A 20937-nucleotide genomic window follows, 5' to 3' on the forward strand; every position below is an offset into this window, starting at 1 on the left:
TGGCTCATGGGATACTATAGTGCATAGATCCTATCTATGTGCTCTACCTCCTATCTCTCTTGGCTATCTTTTCTCAGCTATGGAATAAAATTCTTTTGAAAGAATGGAATGCCCCTTCCTCCCAGTGGCCCGATTATAACACAACCCAATAGCCTACTAGTGGTTAAGTTTGACTACATCAACACTTAAGTAGAGTTACAAAATAGACTCTTCTAGAGTATTTTACATCATAAACACGTGGCTAGGCCCTTTTCCATGAATAATGGGGGATGACGTGGCATCCTCCTGATCTATATGTGTGAAAACAGGATTGTCAACTTTTGAGTGGCATAATGTTTTCATACAGACTCTGATTGACGTGATTTTTTCGTTGTTGGAAATCTCTACATGTAGAATAACATGAAAAGGTGTTGTGCTCAAGAATCAAAGTTTTACTCCCCAAAAAATTTTATTTGATGCCTCAAAATGCTCTTAGAAGGTTTCAAACCCCGTTTCGCCAAACTGGGTCCCACTAGTAAAAAACGGTCTCGTGAGCTGATTCCTCCACTTTTCCACTCCAAATGAATCAAGATGGATGAGAAACAATATAATGATCCAATTCGGATCAACAAATCCCAAAATGACCCTTGACCTTCCTTCCTACTTTGAAAGTGCACCCTCCTTGTTTGCATGCCTATTTTCATATGCATGCAAGTGATTATGTATTGTTGTTGATAGATTTACATTCTTGGTACATTTAATGTCTCTTGGAATATCATTTGCTAAGATATTAATGCATATTTAGTTTCATAAAGCTAATCTTGCCATCATGAGTGTGTTTCCACAAACATATGTTTGAGCTACAAGTATTGTCACCCTTTCATCATTTGTTGGAGCCACGCCTCAGTGTAAAGTTGCCTCCAAAGAAGTCTTGGAAGCAAGCACTGAGGAAGCAGTTGAAGTTACCATACCAACCATTCCCATATATGCATACACATAGTGCTTCATCGATAAGTCTCTAAAGGTCACATGGAACGGCATAAAAGACACATTCATGCATTTTTTTTTTGGAGAACGTGGAGGACTTGGAGGTATACATTAGTATTAAGCATTCCAGGATACACATGATCGCATGTAGATTCTCGCTCATCCCTTGTGCGGAAGTGATTGAGTGGATCATTACACATATGGATGACTCTCATCTTGTGCTTCGTAGTGAGAGTGGCAGTCAACTCGCCAATTCTTATAGAGAAGATATGCATACTTACTACAAGATGCTTAGGCCCACAGAATATGAAAATTATGACTTATACATCAGATGGGCTGACCTCGACACAAGTAACATTATCAAATCTTGGTCTCGAGAGCCTACTAAGTTTTTCCATCACCCATTTGTAGTGTATATGACCAATATTCTCAGAGATGTTTATCAGTATTTGATTTCCATGTCCTATCGGTTGCATGGGTGGAAGAACGCTAAGGTGTTTGAGGAAAATTGGATATATATATGCTCAATATGGTGGTCGCTCGGGGTAAATATTTCAATTGGGCAGATATGTTGTCATTTGAGTTGCAATGTCATGTGGGGAAGGCAAAATCATCTTAAAGGGAAAACCATGCACCAAAATTATACATGTTTGCATTTATTTTAGATGGAATCTGTGCATAATATGCATTCCCAAGAAAGTACTAGAACTGGACCCCTGAGAAAAAGTTCCCAATTTACTTCCATTGGAGAGTGTTGTTAGAATTAAGCTTTAGATGCACATACGACAAATTGGATGAACACTTCTTTGCAATTATTTTCCACATGATATTCAAGATAAATCCTCCTTGCATGACTGATCAGGTGAAGAAGTCCCTATGGGATATCACGTATTAGTTTGCAACGCCTGAGGGTACATACAGGTTGGTTTGCAGTTAACCATATTCAGGAGTGGGATGTCAAATATCTAGATGCTCCACAACATTTAGAAAATAAAGACAAGATTTTTGTAGAGATAGGTAGATTTCAATTGAGCCTCCACCATCAGGACTACATGTGTCTCAGAGAACAGTCGATTAGTAATATTGTTGCCCATAATCGACTACACAATGGTTTCGAGTCTCTAACACAGAAACATGGGATGCTCGCAATATGGACACTTGAAGCAATCAACGACAGAGAAATAATATTCCAGGAGATCAGGAAATAAATTGAACAGATCAAGCAAGCAACATAACAGGAATGCTTGGAGGTCACAAATGACATTATTCTACAATATGACATCGCACCAGTCAAAGCTCGTATGAAACTTTCATGGCTATGGAATAATGTAAAGTCAAGCTCCAAGACTATATTGACAGAGGCATTGGAGGTGAAGATGCGGTATGTAGGGGACATTCCAGTTCGAGTCAAATCCATCTCAACGAAGTTCAGAGCATGGCACAAAAACATCACAAATGAGCTCCATGAGGAAGAAAATGGCTTATCAATTTGATGAGACTTTGTCCCATTATCAATTTTTCCTTACATAACCACCGTCCCATATGTAATTTGTTCTTTTGTAATAAATGATATGTAATGAAGTCCAAGAGACACATATGGAATATGAATAGCCACATATGGAATGTAATAAGTCATGTATAGAATATGAATAGTCATAGAAATCAAAGAGTCATGAGGAAGCTCAAAGGTCATTGACATTAGTTATAAATAGCTCCTCACAACTCAAGCTAAGGGCTTGGATTCTTGGAGTTTCACCTTTGCTCCTCTTGTAGTGCATAGGAGATAGTTCATTCTTTGGAGAAGCAAGTTGTGTCTTCATGTTCCACTACTGGATATAGTGTTTCATCTATGTAATAGTGTACTTGGGATCTTCCATTATTAATTAGAATCTCTATGAGCTGACACTTCTTCATACATGTATCATAGATATAGTAGGACTATTCTTTTTATGTTTATAGTATATGTTGCTTTAGTTACATACTAAGTTAATGAACTAATTCGTTGCTTAGATATGGTTATTATTGAATAAGTCTTGTTATTCTTTCATGATTGTTGTTTATTATGTGGACTAATCTACATGTAATCAACTAGTATTTGTTTTCCTTCTCGGGTCCCCTTTTAGGATAGTACTATTACTTTTCTAACTAGAGGCTCGTTTTCCTCTACCAACTGTGGAAGTTCCCTCGTGAAACTAACATTGGGTGTCTCACAAAGCTTACATACTTGCTACCCAAAGAGGTGTTATGGTCGCTTGTGTGTGTGTAACCAAGGCATACCTTTGAAACATTTCCAAAGGTGTCCGGACCGTATGCCTGGATGGGACTCCTACCCCAAAAGGTGTGAGGTCTAATTGGGATTTAACATCAGGGATATCACCTTACATGTTGGTGGCATCCAACATCGTCAACATTTTTGGTGCTAGAAGGAGGGCTAGATGACAAGATGAGTCTTTGAAGTATGTTTGAATCTCTTACCTTTAATGGCTTCATACAAGATCATAATCCCGAGGTGTTTTTTCGAAGCTTTATATGTTTCAATCCTTGAAGAATTTTTACATGACTTGTCACATTTAAAGTTTCATGGAAAGGGTACCAAAACCATCCTTGATTATGCAATTGAATTTTTTCAATTTTTTTTTTCTAGAATGGTGTTTATTCTGAATAAATCCTTGCACATTTATTTACCCTTACATTGGATGGTCGTTGGAACTAATGGTGCTATTCTCTACCCACTGCTTCTATCTCATATTTTAAGCATTTGGTTAACACGATTCGTCACGTCTTCGACAAATACGAATATCAAGATGTTCTTAATGAAATTTGTCAACTTAGAATGGAATCCAATGAATCTCTTGAACATTTTGCTGATAGATTCTTTCATCTTTATTATGAATTTCTGGATGAGGGTGTGGACTAGAAATTTTTGGACGAAAAGATTTGTTTCTTAGTTAGGATACCAAGGAAATACTTTGAATCTGAATTATCATGTTCTCTTGATAAAAAATAATATCAAAATCCCGAGGAAGAACCATATATGCCTTTTGTTCCATGCCACCTTCCTTTTGATGTTTAATATTTTGAACCTCAACCAATCACTAAATCGGAAAATCAATTTGCTGATGAAGAATTGATTTTTCTTTCACATATTTCCCCTAATGATGATTCATCTGATCCTATCAATCAACCATGTTTGAATGTTGATATTCCTTCAGACAATCGTCAACTCATTAGTCAAGTTGAGTCCTTGAACAACCATGACCTTGATGATATCTTCTTCAACCATGTTTGAATGTTGATATTCCTTCAGTCAATCCTCAACTCATTAGTCAAGTTGAATCCTTGAACAACCATGACCTTGATGATATCTTCTTCTTCTTCTTCTTCTTTTTTTTTTTTTTTTTTTTTTACTGAATTATATGGCAATGATTGTTCAAGTAACATGGATGAATCTTTGTTCCTATAAGAAGATTTAGATTTGCAAGAATTCCAAATGGAGTATGATGTGATCATTGAAGATTTTCTTTTAGGTATATCTCCTTTCAATCAAGAAGATGACATGCTAATCATTGAGGATTTTTGTACTAATATCAAAAATCTATATGATGAACCTTAATTTTCTTATGAATCTCATGATTTGAATAATGTCTCTTGTTTAGGTAAGCAGCTGACCATGTCTTATCGAAATTCAAAATTTATTCAGGTGAGTAGGACACTTTAACCTATGCTGATGGTTACGATAGGTTCTTGTCACCTTGATGGTATTTGTGATTTCAGTCAGTTCAAGATTCTCTCGTAAGATCTTGTTTTTAATGTCATCTCAATGGATTCCAACTCTCTCTTGAGGGATTCTCATTTTCTTCACATTAAATTTTTTAACCGTTAAGGAGCAAAGTTTAATTTTACTATTGAACTTCAATCAATACATCCCACCTCAAGCAAATATTTAATATGCCAACTGGTAATAAAGAGTGATCTTACTTAACGTCAAATATTTCAATCTAACCTATATTTTGCATCATCCATCAAATAATCTCACTCGCACGACAACATGGACTGTTGCCCGCTTATTGATTTTGCTTATGATGTGGATTTGTCTTTGATTAGTCTTTCCTGTCAAAGTTTCGCTAAAGGTTTCTTCCATGATCCTATTGCAGATTCCCTTGAGGAATATTATAAGTTAGGACTTGTGTCTCATGGCCTCTACTTGCATACGCTTTGTCGAATATTGTATGGTCATAGTCCTAGTAATTGCCGTTGTTGTGGAGTCTTTCATTTGATAGAGCAGTCGAATGTGTTACATCGTTGTGATTGCACTTCCTGTTTCTATGTGCGAGTGCATATGTTTGCGTGGTCTATCTTTTTCATGGCACTACATGTTACTCTAGTCTGACACGATCACATCCTTCCACCCAAAGGTCAGGAGCAACTTCTTTGGCTGTATTGGAAGTTCCATTTCACATGAATCAACCTTGTATTGTTTAGTTTAGAATAAGATACGAATTTAGTTAGATGCACTGCATTCCTATATTGTGTTTTCATCTTCCATTTTGTTTTTCAATTTTATTGGTTCTTAAATAACGTTGGTTTTGAGCTTCGAGATGACATGGTTAATATTTTGTGAAAGAGAAGTTGTGGTAACATACAACCCTTGACTTATTCGTTACCCTCTTCTGTGTTTTGGTTTACGTCTTTCAAGTTGATGATTTTTTGATGGAAAATGTGATCCTTCAGTAGGGAAGCTGAAAGTAAACCATGATACCCGTATCTGTTTAGGATTCTCATTCCTACACTTGGTCTTGTTATGAATAGTGTGTTATTTCTTATCTATTTGAGTAGCATAAGATAAGGGGAAAAGTTTTAATGAACAAAGCATCAAAGGTATTAAACCTATCTTTGAAGGAGCAACTTCTTCTGCTCTCAATAATTTGGGATCCCTCTTCTACCCTTTAAAAATAATAAGTGCCTATGCAAAGTCTTATTGAACTAGAAAAAATATTAAGGGTGAAAGAAGAGAAAGGCTTCTTGCGTAGGGAGGTGAAGAAAGTGACTTCACCGGGGTACTGTCCAAGCTCGCTAGTAACGAAGCAACGTTTGTGTCCCTGAAGCGACTCTGTCGGGGTACTATCTAGGCCTGCTGGAAGCAAAGCAACACCAAAGATCTAAAACTCATACTTTTATTGTTTTAACTTTCCATGCTATATTACCCTTACTTACGTCGACAAGATAATGATATGGCTTACTTTATGTTGTGTTACACCGAGAATAGGAACTGGGAAGACTACATCTTTAATTGGGTAAGAGTGGGGAGCTAAGGTAAATCACTTATCTAATCAATAATTCTTGGATAATTGAAACTTCACGCCTAAATGAAACCATTTCAGAGAATCTAGGGTTCTCCCAGTGTGTCACCAAGTGTTGTCCCTGCGATGATGACCCTCCAATTTTTTTTCCTAAGTCAATTTTGGAGCTTACATGAATCGTCGTTTCAAACCCCTCAGTGTCATCACATTGTTGGTTTTGTTACTTTTACGCTTTCTCCTAGTGTCTCATCCTCCTAAGCCAATGTTTCCTAAGTGTCGTCACCTATGCCTTAAAAGTTCTTGTGTTATCTAGCCCATGCTTAGGTGCACTTATGACTTTTCTTGACATAGAAACTAGCCTTTTCATCATGCACACACTTGAAAAGCACTCAAAAGCACACAAAATTGAACAAAAGCAAGAAGAAACATCTTTTAAGGAAAAAGCGCACTTTTAGATGATGAAGACATGCTCTTGTGTTGAATGCACTCCCACAGATCGAAGAAGTGTGCCATACTTGAGCGCACTCCTTCATGTTGAAGACATGTGCCCCCCTTGAGCGCATTCCTTCATGTTGAAGGCATGTGCCCTTCTTGAATGCATGCATGAGATTCTTATTGCATGAGGGCGCACTCCTAGAAAATAGGAGCCCACATAACTTCCCTTAAATATCTCATTCACTTGTCAACAAGTGGCGATCATGCATGAAACTGATTTGCATGTAGTTTATTTTAAATCATCCAAGCTAATCATTCATCTTCATAATCATTCTCATTTGGGTTGCGAGCATAGTTTTGGATCAAGAAAATCTTCGTCGATTTACATTATCAGTAATTTTTGCATGTTGATTCCGTTCATTTCCTTTCATGATTTCATTGTGTTGGAAATAATACTGAGAGGGGGGGGGGTGAATCAGTATTATCATATTAATAAAACTTTTTCATTTCCATAATCAGATTCATATATGCTACTTCCACAACTTCTTATGATTAAGTTAATCGATCTTCAATGAGTGCATTAGAACATTATCAACCATATTATCAGTTAACAGATGCAGTAACATAAAGTAGATCATCACACATAAGGCACACACATGAACACAATGATGTAAGGTGGAAACCCAATGCGGGAGAAAACCACCTGCTGCAAGTCATCTCAATCTTCTTCTTAATAAGAAAATTCTTTTACAATATTTGTACTGGTGCAGCCTTATACCAGTACGGGAGCTACAACCCCCTTTGCTCTTGTACTAGCCGATCCATTTACTAGTACGCAGGCTACTACCTGCTACAATGCTCCAAAGATTTCCTTTAGCTCTTGTACTAGCTTAGATACTAGTACGTAGGCGCCGGTGTACAATCTTCTCTCCTTCAAGTACCACGTTTCATCAATTTTCATACTGGATACACTGAAGCACAACCCATAAACTGAAAGGCCACATTTCATCCAATTTTCATACTGGACCCAACAACAACATTGAAGCTCAAACAACCTTCTAAAACACCCAATCAACTGAAATAACCAGATCAACAATAATAGGACCAAACCCAGAATACAACAATGATAAACAAAGATTTTAAGAGAAGGAAGCACCCTGCTCAACTGCTAGCCTGAGTCCGGACTCACCCTGCTCAACGGCTAGCCTGAGTCCCGGACTCACCCTGCTCAACTGCTGGCCTGAGTCCCTGGACGCACCCTGCTCAACTGCTGGCCTGCGTCCTGGACGCACTCTGCTCAACTGCTAGCCTGAGTCCGTCGCACTGAGTCTACTGAACTGCCTGCGTCCAGGCGCACCTGAACCCTTCTGCGCCTACGTCCGGCGCACCTGAAACTCTTCGCTCCTGCGTCCCAGACGCACCTGAACCCTTACTGCACCTGCGTCCCTCCGGGCATAGATGATTTCAAGACTTTAGAAGTAACCCAGACAATCAGATCCACAGATCTGAACATGCGCCGAAGAGATCTCAGTCCATCAGTAGATTCGCCTTATTTAGATCTAGACCAGATCTAGCCCTCATAAGATATTCAACCCAAGACTTGCCAAATCCAAATGATCTCCTTTGCTTTATATAGGCAAGTTCCTCCTCAAAACATGGAACAATACCACGAGCCGACACCATAGAAACACAAAACCGTCGGCTAGATACCACACAAGAAACCCCCACATGCTTTTCTCTACCTTGAAATGTGTGCACTGGGTGGACGCACCCCCTGAACGGCTGGCCCGCGTCCCTGGACGCAGTTTCTACATGGTGTACGTGCGGGTACGCTCCTTCTGAACTGGCTTCCTGCGTCCTTCATAATTTTTCAATAAAATGGGAGCTGATCATCAACTTCTACTGCTGACTTGAAGAATAGTGAACTACCACCTGAATGGGTTGCCATCAAGGACAACACTTTAGCCATAATGCCAACAATCTCCCCCTTTGGACTTGATGGCAAAGCTTACTAAGAACTTGCCATTTGATTCCTTTGTGATGTCCTGCATCTATGTATTATGTTACATCTGATATCTCTTCTGAATGTATATAAGTGAGATGGTCTTCTATGAGGGGGGTTGCCATCAAGTACAACACATGCATCATAATGCCAACAATCTCCCCCTTTGGACTTGATGGCAACAACACCAGATCACTCTCCCCCTTTGACATCAAGGGCAAAGGGGTATGCTCCCCCTAAGAACATGCTCCCTTTGACTATGAACCAAATCTGCTGAAGTCTCTGAATGAGCTCCCCCTTTGTATATGTCATGGTGCTCCAATCTGATAATGGTTTTTCTGAGAACCAGCTGAGATGTCTGCTCTGCTATATGGTGTTTGTTCATGGTCAAGCTCCCCCTGACTGTAAGCAAGGTCTGCAAAAAGATGTTCTACAAGAAGAACATGACTCTATATATATCATAAATGACCTTCCTATCACCCATCACAATAAGGATCATCCATCCAACCAAGTGGGAATACATCAGAAATATGAGAACCAAATACATTACATCTTCATCCCATGCATAGTGGGGGACATAGGCCGTTACATGACCTGAAGAAATAACTATAATAGATAGACCATTACAACATGAGTCTTGCTACGACCTTCCAAACATATAAAGATCATGACAAACAACAGCACTGTATAATCTGCTCCATAGTATCTGTCAACATCAACTCATAACCATCCAGATCTACATGAATCAAGGGCCATCAAATGAAAACATCAGCATCAATCAACATATGTATGAATAATCATCCCTGTATCCAGCCAACAATCCTCATCCATTTGTGCCAAGAAAGAATTCATGCATCATGCTCATGTTAACATCATCATGAAATGCGTATGAGTAACTCATCATCATCATGTCTCCAACAATGCGACTTTGAGTAATCAATCACGAAATCAGCCAACCTCATCCATATATGTGCCAAGGATAATAAAGACTTCATACAAGCATCATTAGAGAATCAACCATACATCTGATCATGTGACCAACTCATAATAGCAAGATGAATCATAAACATTGTCACCAAGGACCATAATGCCAACAATGCATTTAGGACATATGCTCCCCCTGAACCAGTGCCATCTGTTAAAAAAAGAATCAGCCAATAAATGCTTTGAGACAGGTACGCACTTCATCTTCTGCTGCGCTGCGTCCTGTTGCTGCAGGGACGCACCCAAAAACACTATCGCGCTGCGTACTTTTACTCAGTGACGCACCCAAAATTACTATCGCGCCGCGTCCTTTTGCTTCAGGGACGCACCTTATCCTCAGTCGCTCTGCGTCCCCACGCAGATCTTCAGTTACTGAACTGCGTCCTGGACGCACCTGGACTTGGTCTGGCCTGCGTCCGCACGCAGGTCTCCTGTTACTGCACTGCGTCCTGTACTTTCAGCTTCCTCTGATTCTGGTATGTCTGTACATTGTACTGTGCCATCCTTTTCTGACTGTACTTCCTTTTTCCTCCATATCTTTAAGCGTGATGATGACATTTTCTCCTTTTGATATGGTGCCCAAACTTTGTTCCTGCATTCCTTGGCTATATGTCCAAGCTTGTTACATGAATAACATCTTACATGTTTCATATTCCTCCTGTAACAATCAGTAGCTTTGTGACCAAACATATTGCAAGCAAAGCAATATCCATAAAAGTACCTTGATTGAGATGACCTTTCTGCATAATGGTCTTGAACTCTTCTTCTTCTACATCTAGCTGCAACATGTCCAAGATTATGACATACATAACATTCAACATTATTCATAGGAGGAGTAAAGGATTTTCTTTGAGGAATCTCTTTCCTTGGTTGATGATGAGATTGATCTTTTACTTCTTCGTTGATCACTTTAGATTTCCTTTTAGAGTTTCTTGCCTCACCTTGTGAACTAGATTCACCTTCAACAGATTCATGGAAACCAAGACCAGTCTTTATAGCAGGGGACCTTTGACTACTAAGAATATCATCCAATACTTTAGAGCTATCTTGAAATCGTAAAAGCTTATCCTTTTCTTCTAGTTTACTTTTCAAGATATTTACCTCAACCTGAAGCTGTTCTTCCTTTTCAAGAGATTTCTCTTTCAAAACTTCTTCAGCGTTCCTTCCTTCTTCCATTTGTTCCCTTAGTTTGAGAATTTCTTTTTCTTGTTCTTCATACAGATCCTGCTGCATTTGACGAACTCGGAAGGCACATTCCAGTTGAGATTTTAAGCTGGTGACTTTGTTTTCTTGTTTTGCAACAGCTTGGAGTAGATCTGTATTCTGCTTCTTTGATTCTTCAAGATCTCCTTTTAGTGAGAGGATTGTAGCTTCAAGATTTTCATAGTAGCTGGATCTATCTTTGAGTTTCTTGATGGTTGTGCTTCTTTCGTTGACTTCTTTTCTTAATGATGTCACTTCATGCTGCAATTTTTGACATTGGTCTTCCTTGTCCTTGAGTAGCTTTCTTACCTTGTTTCCTTCTTCTAGTTGGGCCCTTAGTTTGGTAGCTTCTTCTTTGAAATCACATTCCTTTTTGTTCAATAGATCTTGTTGATCTCTAATTTTGTCTGTCAGCCTTTTAAATTCTGCCTCTATTTGATATCTTTCTTGTTCACCCATAAGAGCAAATTCAGTAGTTTCGCTATCACTTTCATCTCTTTCACAAGGAAATATAGCTGGAACATCAGAGGATAACACATTCATACCTGATAATGACTCTGAATCTGATTCTGAATCTGAAGAGCTTCTTATGCCTAATCCCCAATCGATTCTTCCACTGTCATAGTTCTTTTGAGATGACTTCTTTTTCTTATTAGCTTTCTTCTTAAGCTTCTTTCCCATTGTTCCACGGATCTCCTTCAAGCGATCAAGCTTCTATCAAAGGACCTGCTCTGATACCAATTGTTGGAAATAATACTGAGAGGGGGGGGGGTGAATCAGTATTATCATATTAATAAAACTTTTTCATTTCCATAATCAGATTCATATATGCTACTTCCACAACTTCTTATGATTAAGTTAATCGATCTTCAATGAGTGCATTAGAACATTATCAACCATATTATCAGTTAACAGATGCAGTAACATAAAGTAGATCATCACACATAAGGCACACACATGAACACAATGATGTAAGGTGGAAACCCAATGCGGGAGAAAACCACCTGCTGCAAGTCATCTCAATCTTCTTCTTAATAAGAAAATTCTTTTACAATATTTGTACTGGTGCAGCCTTATACCAGTACGGGAGCTACAACCCCCTTTGCTCTTGTACTAGCCGATCCATTTACTAGTACGCAGGCTACTACCTGCTACAATGCTCCAAAGATTTCCTTTAGCTCTTGTACTAGCTTAGATACTAGTACGTAGGCGCCGGCCTACAATCTTCTCTCCTTCAAGTACCACGTTTCATCAATTTTCATACTGGATACACTGAAGCACAACCCATAAACTGAAAGGCCACATTTCATCCAATTTTCATACTGGACCCAACAACAACATTGAAGCTCAAACAACCTTCTAAAACACCCAATCAACTGAAATAACCAGATCAACAATAATAGGACCAAACTCAGAATACAACAATGATAAACAAAGATTTTAAGAGAAGGAAGCACCCTGCTCAACTACTAGCCTGAGTCCGGACTCACCCTGCTCAACGGCTAGCCTAAGTCCCGGACTCACCCTGCTCAACTGCTGGCCTGAGTCCCTGGACGCACCCTGCTCAACTGCTGGCCTGCATCCTGGACGCACTCTGCTCAACTGCTAGCCTGAGTCCGTCGCACTGAGTCTACTGAACTGCCTGCGTCCAGGCGCACCTAAACCCTTCTGCGCCTGCGTCCGGCGCACCTGAAACTCTTCGCTCCTGTGTCCCGGACGCACCTGAACCCTTACTGCACCTGCGTCCCTCCGGGCATAGATGATTTCAAGACTTTAGAAGTAACCCAGACAATCAGATCCACAGATCTGAACATGCGCCGAAGAGATCTCGGTCCATCAGTAGATTCGCCTTATTTAGATCTAGACCAGATCTAGCCCTCATAAGATATTCAACCCAAGACTTGCCAAATCCAAATGATCTCCTTTGCTTTATATAGGCAAGTTCCTCCTCAAAACATGGAACAATACCACGAGCCGACACCATAGAAACACAAAACCGTCGGCTAGATACCACACAAGAAACCCCCACATGCTTTTCTCTACCTTGAAATGTGTGCACTGGGTGGACGCACCCCCTGAACGGCTGGCCCGCGTCCCTGGATGCAGTTTCTGCATGGTGTACGTGCGGGTACGCTCCTTCTGAACTGGCTTCCTGCGTCCTTCATAATTTTTCAATAAAATGGGAGCTGATCATCAACTTCTGCTGTTGACTTGAAGAATAGTGAACTACCACCTGAATGGGTTGCCATCAAGGACAACACTTTAGCCATAATGCCAACAATCTCCCCCTTTGGACTTGATGGCAAAGCTTACTAAGAACTTGCCATTTGATTCCTTTGTGCTGTCCTGCATCTATGTATTATGTTACATCTGATATCTCTTCTGAATGTATATAAGTGAGATGGTCTTCTATGAGGGGGGTTGCCATCAAGTACAACACATGCATCATAATGCCAACACATTGTCAATCTTGCTTTCCCTACTAGAGTTTCTTTGTTTTAAAATTTATTTATTGGAATTTCTGTTCAATCTTGTTTTTTAAAAGTTGATTTGCTGTCGCATGCTGAAACTCTGCATATTCTTCAACTTTTCACATTCTCACCGTGACTGTGACAACATCCATAAAAACTTGTAGATCCTTCTTCTTCTCATTTACATCAAGAAAGCTTGTTGTTAGACTTGTTCTTGAGCCATCCTTAGGCAAAGTGAAATTCTGGAACCCGAAGCCCTATTAGCTTTGAAAACTGTGCACAGAACAATCCAATTTCCCTCTTGAGCGCACCCCTTCAGCACGAGGAAATACACCCTTCATGAGTGCATGAGAACACCTCAAAGTTTTGAGTGAGTTCCCTTGGTCAATTCAGCATGCGCTAGTGCTCCCTCCTTTTCCATGAGAGTATGAGCACATCCTAAAGAACTGAGGGCTCGATGCCTTGTTCCTTTGTCCCTTTAGAGTGCACTAGTGCACCCTCTTTGTCTCCTTGAGCTCATGAGTGCACCATGAAGGCTTAAAGGCCCCAAGGCTCATCATACGTCCCTTCGAAGTGCGCCAATGCGCTCTCATGGTTTCTCTTCCCTTGCTTGAGAACATGAGCTCACTACAAAACCTTGAATGACCCTTGACCTTCTGTCCTGCTTTGAAAGTGGACGCTCCTTTTTTTCATGCCTATTTTCTTATGCTTGCAAGTGATTATGTGTTGTCATTGATAGATTTACATTTTCAATAAATTCAATGGCTCTTTAAATATCATTTGCTAAGATATCTCTACATAATTAGTTTCATAAAGCTAATCTTATCATCATGAATTTGCTACCACAAATAGGTGTTCAAGCTACAAGTATTGTCACCCTTTCATCATCTATTGGAGCCATGCCTCCCCGTAAAGTGGCCTTGAAAGAAGTCTCAAAAGTAAGCACTAAGGAAGCAATTGAAGTTACCAAGCACACCATTCCCAAATATGTAGACACATAATGCTTCACTGATAAGTCTATAGAGGTCACATGGAGTGGTATAAAAGACACATTCATGCAGAAAATTTTTCCAGATAACTTGGAGGACTTGGAGGTATACATCAATATTAAGCGGTCTAGGATACACATGATCACATGCAGATTCCTGCTCATGCCTTGTGCGGAAGTGATCGAGTGAATCATTACACATATGGATGACTCTCATCATGTGTTTCAAGTGGCGCTCAACGCGCCACTTATTATGGAGAAGACATGTAGACTTACTACATGATGGTTAGGCCCACAAAAAATGCAAATGATGACTTCTACATCAGATGGGCTGACCTAGACATAAGTGACATTATTAAATCTTGGGGTTGAGAGCTTGCTAAGTTTCACCACCACCCATCTGTAGTGTATCCGACCAATATTCTCAGAGATGTTTATTAGTATTCGATTACCATGTGTTGTCGGTTGCATGGGAGGAAGAATGCTGAAGTGTTTGAGGAAAATTGGATATATATGCTCAATATGGTAGTCAACTGAGGTAAAGATTTCAATTGAGAAAATATATTGTCATTTGAGTTGCAGGGTCATGTGGGGCAAGAAAACACATATTTGAGGGCGAGCCAAGCACCTTAATTATACATGTCTGCATTTATTTTAGATGGAATTTGTGCACAATATGCATTCCTAGGAATGTATTGGAACTAGATCCTTGAGAACAAGTTCCTAGTTTACTTCCACTACAGAGTGTTTCCAGAATAAATCTTTAGAGGTGCATATGACAGATTGGATGAACACTTTTTTGCAGTGGTTTTCTACATGATATTCGAGATCGATCCTCCTTGCATGACCGATCAAGTGAAGGAGTCACTATGGGATATCACAGATTGGTTTGCAGTGCCTAAGGGTACACACATTAGATGTTTTGGCTTTTAGATATCCCCTCATCTCATGCCGCAATATGTGACCAATAAGGTGGTATTGTAGGAAGTGACAAATCAATTAGACAATGGCTTGTCAGGAGTTATTCACAGGAGGAAGAAAGCCCCTTGGCCCACCTTCCCTTTGAGGATCGAATTATATGAGTTGAAGAGCCACAAGGAGGCAGTGGTAGAAATACAAGAACTGGATCACTTACACTTCGCAACTAAAGAATTTCATGGATATGATCCTAAAAGAGTGTGCATGCAACATTGTGAAAGGATTGGTTTCAATATGGGGTACTCATCAATGTCCACAATAGAAGATGAGAAGGTGAAGAACTAGTATAATGTAGTTAGAAAGACACATCCAACAACAGAGACCAATTCACCCTAAGATCCACCAACTCAAGATATGCTAGTCCAGGAGGAAGAAAAGATAACCCCTCAAGCAAGGAAAATATTTCCTAAGAAGAGGATAAGGTATTATTCGACAAGTGAGAGCAGTAGGGAATGGAAAGATGATCCCTTGAACATGGGATCTATTTGAGCACAATAGGAGAGATGAGAAGTAGAATAAGAGGAGAAGAGGAATCAAGAAGGGTTGGCTGAGAAGCAACGAGAAGAAGAAGAAGAAAGGAGAAGAATAGAAGAGGAACAATAAAGGCAATCCTAGGAGGAAGAAGCAACACAGAGAATAGAAGAAGAACAATTAACTTAAGAGATAAAAGAGGAAGAGTTGGAGGAACAAGATACCATCCAACCCATGGATGATGAACCAAGTTCTCCAGAAGAACTTCCTCTCATAGGTGGCCATGTTCCATTTGAAGAGATGGGGATCTCACATCCACCAATAGACAGAGTCATGGACATATGCAATGTCACATTTAATTAACTTAAGAAGATGATCGTGCAATAGGGGCATAGATATTTCCCAAATGATCCTCAAAATCCAGTCTCGGTTTCTATAGAAAAGGTGATAACTGCCAACACTAGAAGGAATCCTAGGGAAATCATGGTGGAAAATGTTTCTTTTTCCACAACAGCACAAGAAAAATATGAATATCTATTGAGTGAGAATGCTAGATTGAGGAAATAAATTGTTATAGTGAAGCAACAGGAGAAACATCTTGCGGTGGAGAATCAATGGTTATCTTCACAGAGTTTCAACACCGCATAATGGCAGTCAACCATGCAGGAGGAATTAGGGCCAATGGAGGACACCAGTAATGGTTATATGATGAGATGATACTTCTACAATAGGTGGTATCTCCTCTCGTTGGCATTCAGAAGAAAGCGTAAGAAGTGGTAAAACTCTTAAAAGTTGCAAACAGAGTGGTTGACCACCTTCATGAGTGGGATGCCAAGTATCTAGATGCTCCACAACATTTGGAAAAGAAAGACAAGATTTCCATAGATATAGAAAAATTTCAGTCGAGACTCCACCATCATAACTACATGCATCTTGGAGAACAGTCAATTAGTACTATTGCTGCCTATAATCGACTGCACAATGGTTTTGAGTCTCTAACAAAAAAACATGGGATGCCTGCAATAGGAACACTTGAATCAATCAGAGGCAAAGAAATCATTTTCCAGGAGATTAGGAAATACATTGAACACATCAAGCAAGAAACATAACAGGAAGGCTTGGAGGTCACCAAAGACATTATTCTACAATATGCCAATGCATTAGTCAAAGTTCATATGAAACTTTCATGGCTATGGAATAATGTACAGTCAAGCTCCAAGAATATATTGACGGAGGCACTGGAGGTGAAGATGCGGTATGTAGGTGTTGGGTCCCTATAATACTAGTGATTACTCCATTACTATTGTAGTTGTACCCCTTATTAATATTGTTGTGCCCCTATTGCCCCCATATTGTTATTACTGTGCCCCATAGAATCCCTCTATTGTTATTGTTGTGGCTTTATATTATTATTGTTAGGTCGGCTGGGTTATATTGTGACTCCTTAGACTCCTATATAGAAAGGAGGTTTTGTCATTTGAATCATCAAAGAATTGTTCATTTATGTAATGTAAAGGAGGTTGCCCCCTCAAAGAGGCTGAATTTTAAGGCGTTGATCTATCTTTTCTATCTTTTTCTTGAGCTAGTTTCATAACATTTGGTATCAGAGCTTTGGATTCTAGGGTTTCGCTGCTCCAAACAGGTCATCGTGGCATTTTCGCTATAACTTTTTTCTGCGACGTTTCAGAAGCTAAAAAAAAAAACCATTTTAGAAGACATCGCGCTGAATCTTGGGTCCGAATTTCAGAGCTTTTTGCGCTATATTTGCGGAGATATGATCTGAGGAAGTTGGTCTTTTTGCAGACTCCTGAATTACATTCCAAACAGGTGACCTGGGGAAAATCATCATAACTTTTTCTCTGAGCATTGGATTGAAATTTCGTAAGAAGGTACAAAAAGAGGACGGACTGTAGTTTCTTCTATATATTTTTCAGAGCCAAAGGACAAAATAGTGACTAGTGGCACGTCGTACAAGTTCGCTCTACTGAACTAGTCTATAATCAGGTCACTGTGGGAGATTTCGCATAACTCTTCCTTGGAGAATCCAATTTGGATCAGACTGGTGGCATTGGAAAGAGGACACAGAGGGCTACTACAGATTGCAATTTCAGAACTGGATGATCTGAAAGTACAGAGATACATCAGAGGTAATATCGAGCTCCTACAAAGTGAAAAAAAGGTGTGTAGATTCTTTTAAATTTTTGCTTAAGATTGGTTTGAAAATTTATTTTGAAGGAATTCAAAGGGCTAGTAGAGCATTATTATCGGTAACTGATGCCCCGAGGAAAGAAAATGCAAACACCTAGTAAGGAACCTGAAAGCTCTAGCATGACTCATGAAGAAGAAGAAGAAATGCTACATGATATATCAAAATTACAAGAACAAGTGCAACAAGTGTCACTTGCACAAAAAGCAACAGAATCTAAGATGGATGGTTTAAGGAAAGATGTAGAAGCTAAGATGGATGGTTTAAAGAAAGGTGTAGAAGCTAAGATGGATTGTTTAAAGAAATGCGTAGAAGCTAAGATGGATGGCATGGAAGCTAAGGTGAATGGCATGGACACTAAAATTGATGGCATGGATGATAAGATGGAAGAATTGAAGATAAATATGAATAAGTTGCTACAAGAAATGGTCACTAATGGTGAAAGGGTATTAAAGGAAACTCATGATGAGAACAAAAGAAATGTTAATCATGATTCCATAGACTCTAATGTTGGATCGAAGACCCACCATATTCCAAAAATCGATATGAGGAAGTTTGATGGCAAGGATCCCGCAACATGGATATTACAGATGGAGCAATTTTTCGATCTCAATAATGTGCAAAACACACAAAAGGTACGTATGGCAACTTTATATTTGGAACCAAATCAGTTTGTATGGTATCAATGGCTTTGCTCTCGTAAACAATTTATCACTTGGGCAATTTTTACGGAAGAATTGATAGCACATTATGAGGATACAAAAAGCAACACTTTTTTTAGCCAATTGATAAGTCTCAAACAAAAGGGTTCAATAATGGAGCACATTGAGGAGTTCCAAAAATTGAACATAAGGGTAAAAGATATTCCAGAGGAGCATAGGATTGATGTGTTCATAGGGTCTTTAAAGGATAATATCCAACATGATGTTCGCCTTTGGGAACCTGATTCATTAGAGAAGGCATTCAGGTTAGCAAGAAAAATGGAAAGCAAAATTATGGCAACCAGGAAGCATACCCTCACAACTATAAAGACGGAAGTGTTGTTGCCCCTAGTCTTCCACAACCTATAAGGTTGACACCACAACAATTGGAAGAAAAAAGAGCAAAAGGGCTTTGTTACAGTTGTGATAGCAAATACACTAAAGGTCATAAGTGTGCTGAGAAGAAATTATTCTACATAGATTGTGAAGAGGAAGAAGAAAAGGAGCAAGAAAGGTCAAAAGAAGAGGATATACTCCAGGAACAAAGCCTAGATGAAGAAAAAATAAATCCGACCATATCTTGTAATGCATTGGCGGGAATTACCACTCCTCAAACCATCAAGATAGAAGGACAAATCAAGAAGAAAAAGGTAATAGTGTTGATTGATTCAGGAAGCACCCACAATTTTATTCATTGTAAGGTAGCAAAAGAATTGAATTGCTTCCTATATCCAGCACCAGAGTGTCAAGTGATGATTGCAAATGGAGGAACAATAAATTGCTCTGGAAAGTGCCATAATATCAAGCTATCCATGGGAGAATATGTATTGACTAGCCCAATGCTTTCCATTCCAATGGGAGGTGCTGATGTTGTACTAGGAGTCCAATGGCTACAATCCTTGGGTACAATAGCTTTTAATTTTCAAGAACTTTTCATCAAATTTTCTACGGAAGGAAAGGAAGTTGAATTAAGGGGTATTGCAGGGAAACCAGGAAAGATAATCAGCTCTAATGGTATGACAAAGCTTCTAAAAAAGGAGCAAAGAGGTGTAATTGCACAATTATGTTCGCTAGATGTTTCCACATCGGAATCATCTATTTCTCCAGATCTCCAAAAAGTCCTGGACAATCATTCCAAGGTATTTGAGACTCCCAAAGGTCTCCCACCTATGCGTGATCATGATCATGCTATTCATCTGATTCCAGGAAGTGTTCCTCCAAACATCAGGCCGTACAGATATCCCTATGTCCAAAAGAGTGAAATTGAACGTATGGTTGCAGAAATGCTAGAGGCTGGTATAATTCAACCGAGTCAAAGTTCTTTCTCTGCTCCAGTAGTATTGGTGCACAAGAAGGATGGATCATGGCGCATGTGTCCGGATTATAGGGAGCTCAACAAGCTCACTATTAAAGATAAGTTTCCCATTCCTGTCATTGATGAATTACTGGATGAATTGCATGGATCAATTTACTTCACCAAGTTGGATCTTCGTTCAGGATATCATCAAATCAGAATGAAGATTGAAGACATTCCGAAAACAACATTTAGAACTCATGAGGGTCATTATGAATTTTTGGTCATGCCTTTTGGCCTTACCAATGCACCTTCAACATTTCAAGGTTTGATGAATTCAATTTTCAAACCATTCCTTAGAAAATTTGTGTTAGTATTTTTTGATGATATACTAATCTACAACAAGTCTTGGAAGGATCATGTTGAACATGTTGACAGGGTGCTACAACTATTGGAGGAGAAACAATTATATGCAAAAAGATCCAAATGTTTCTTTGGAGTCCAGGAGGTGGAATATTTGGGTCATATTGTATCTCATGAAGGAGTTAAGGTAGACCCTAGCAAAATTAAAGCCATTAAGGAATGGAAAATCCCCACATCCATAAAGCATCTGCGAGGATTTCTTGGGTTGACAGGGTATTATCGCAAGTTTGTTAAGAATTATGGGAGAATAGCAGCACCTCTAACAACATTATTGAAGAAAGATGCATTTTCATGGACTCCGGAAGCAACAAAGGCCTTTGAACATCTTAAAGAGGCAATGTGCCAAGCACCGGTCTTAGCTACACCGGACTTCACAAAAACCTTTATTGTGGAATGTGATGCTTCAGGAAATGGAATTGGTGCTGTTCTAATGCAAGATGAAAGACCCATTGCTTTTGAAAGTCGTCCAATCAAGGGAAAGTTTTTAACAAAGCTATTTATGAGAAGGAAATGTT

Source organism: Pinus tabuliformis, chromosome 9 (assembly GCF_031772625.1).
Source record: "Pinus tabuliformis cultivar Carrire ecotype Pingquan chromosome 9, CPIR1, whole genome shotgun sequence".
Taxonomy (NCBI): Eukaryota; Viridiplantae; Streptophyta; class Pinopsida; order Pinales; family Pinaceae; genus Pinus; species Pinus tabuliformis.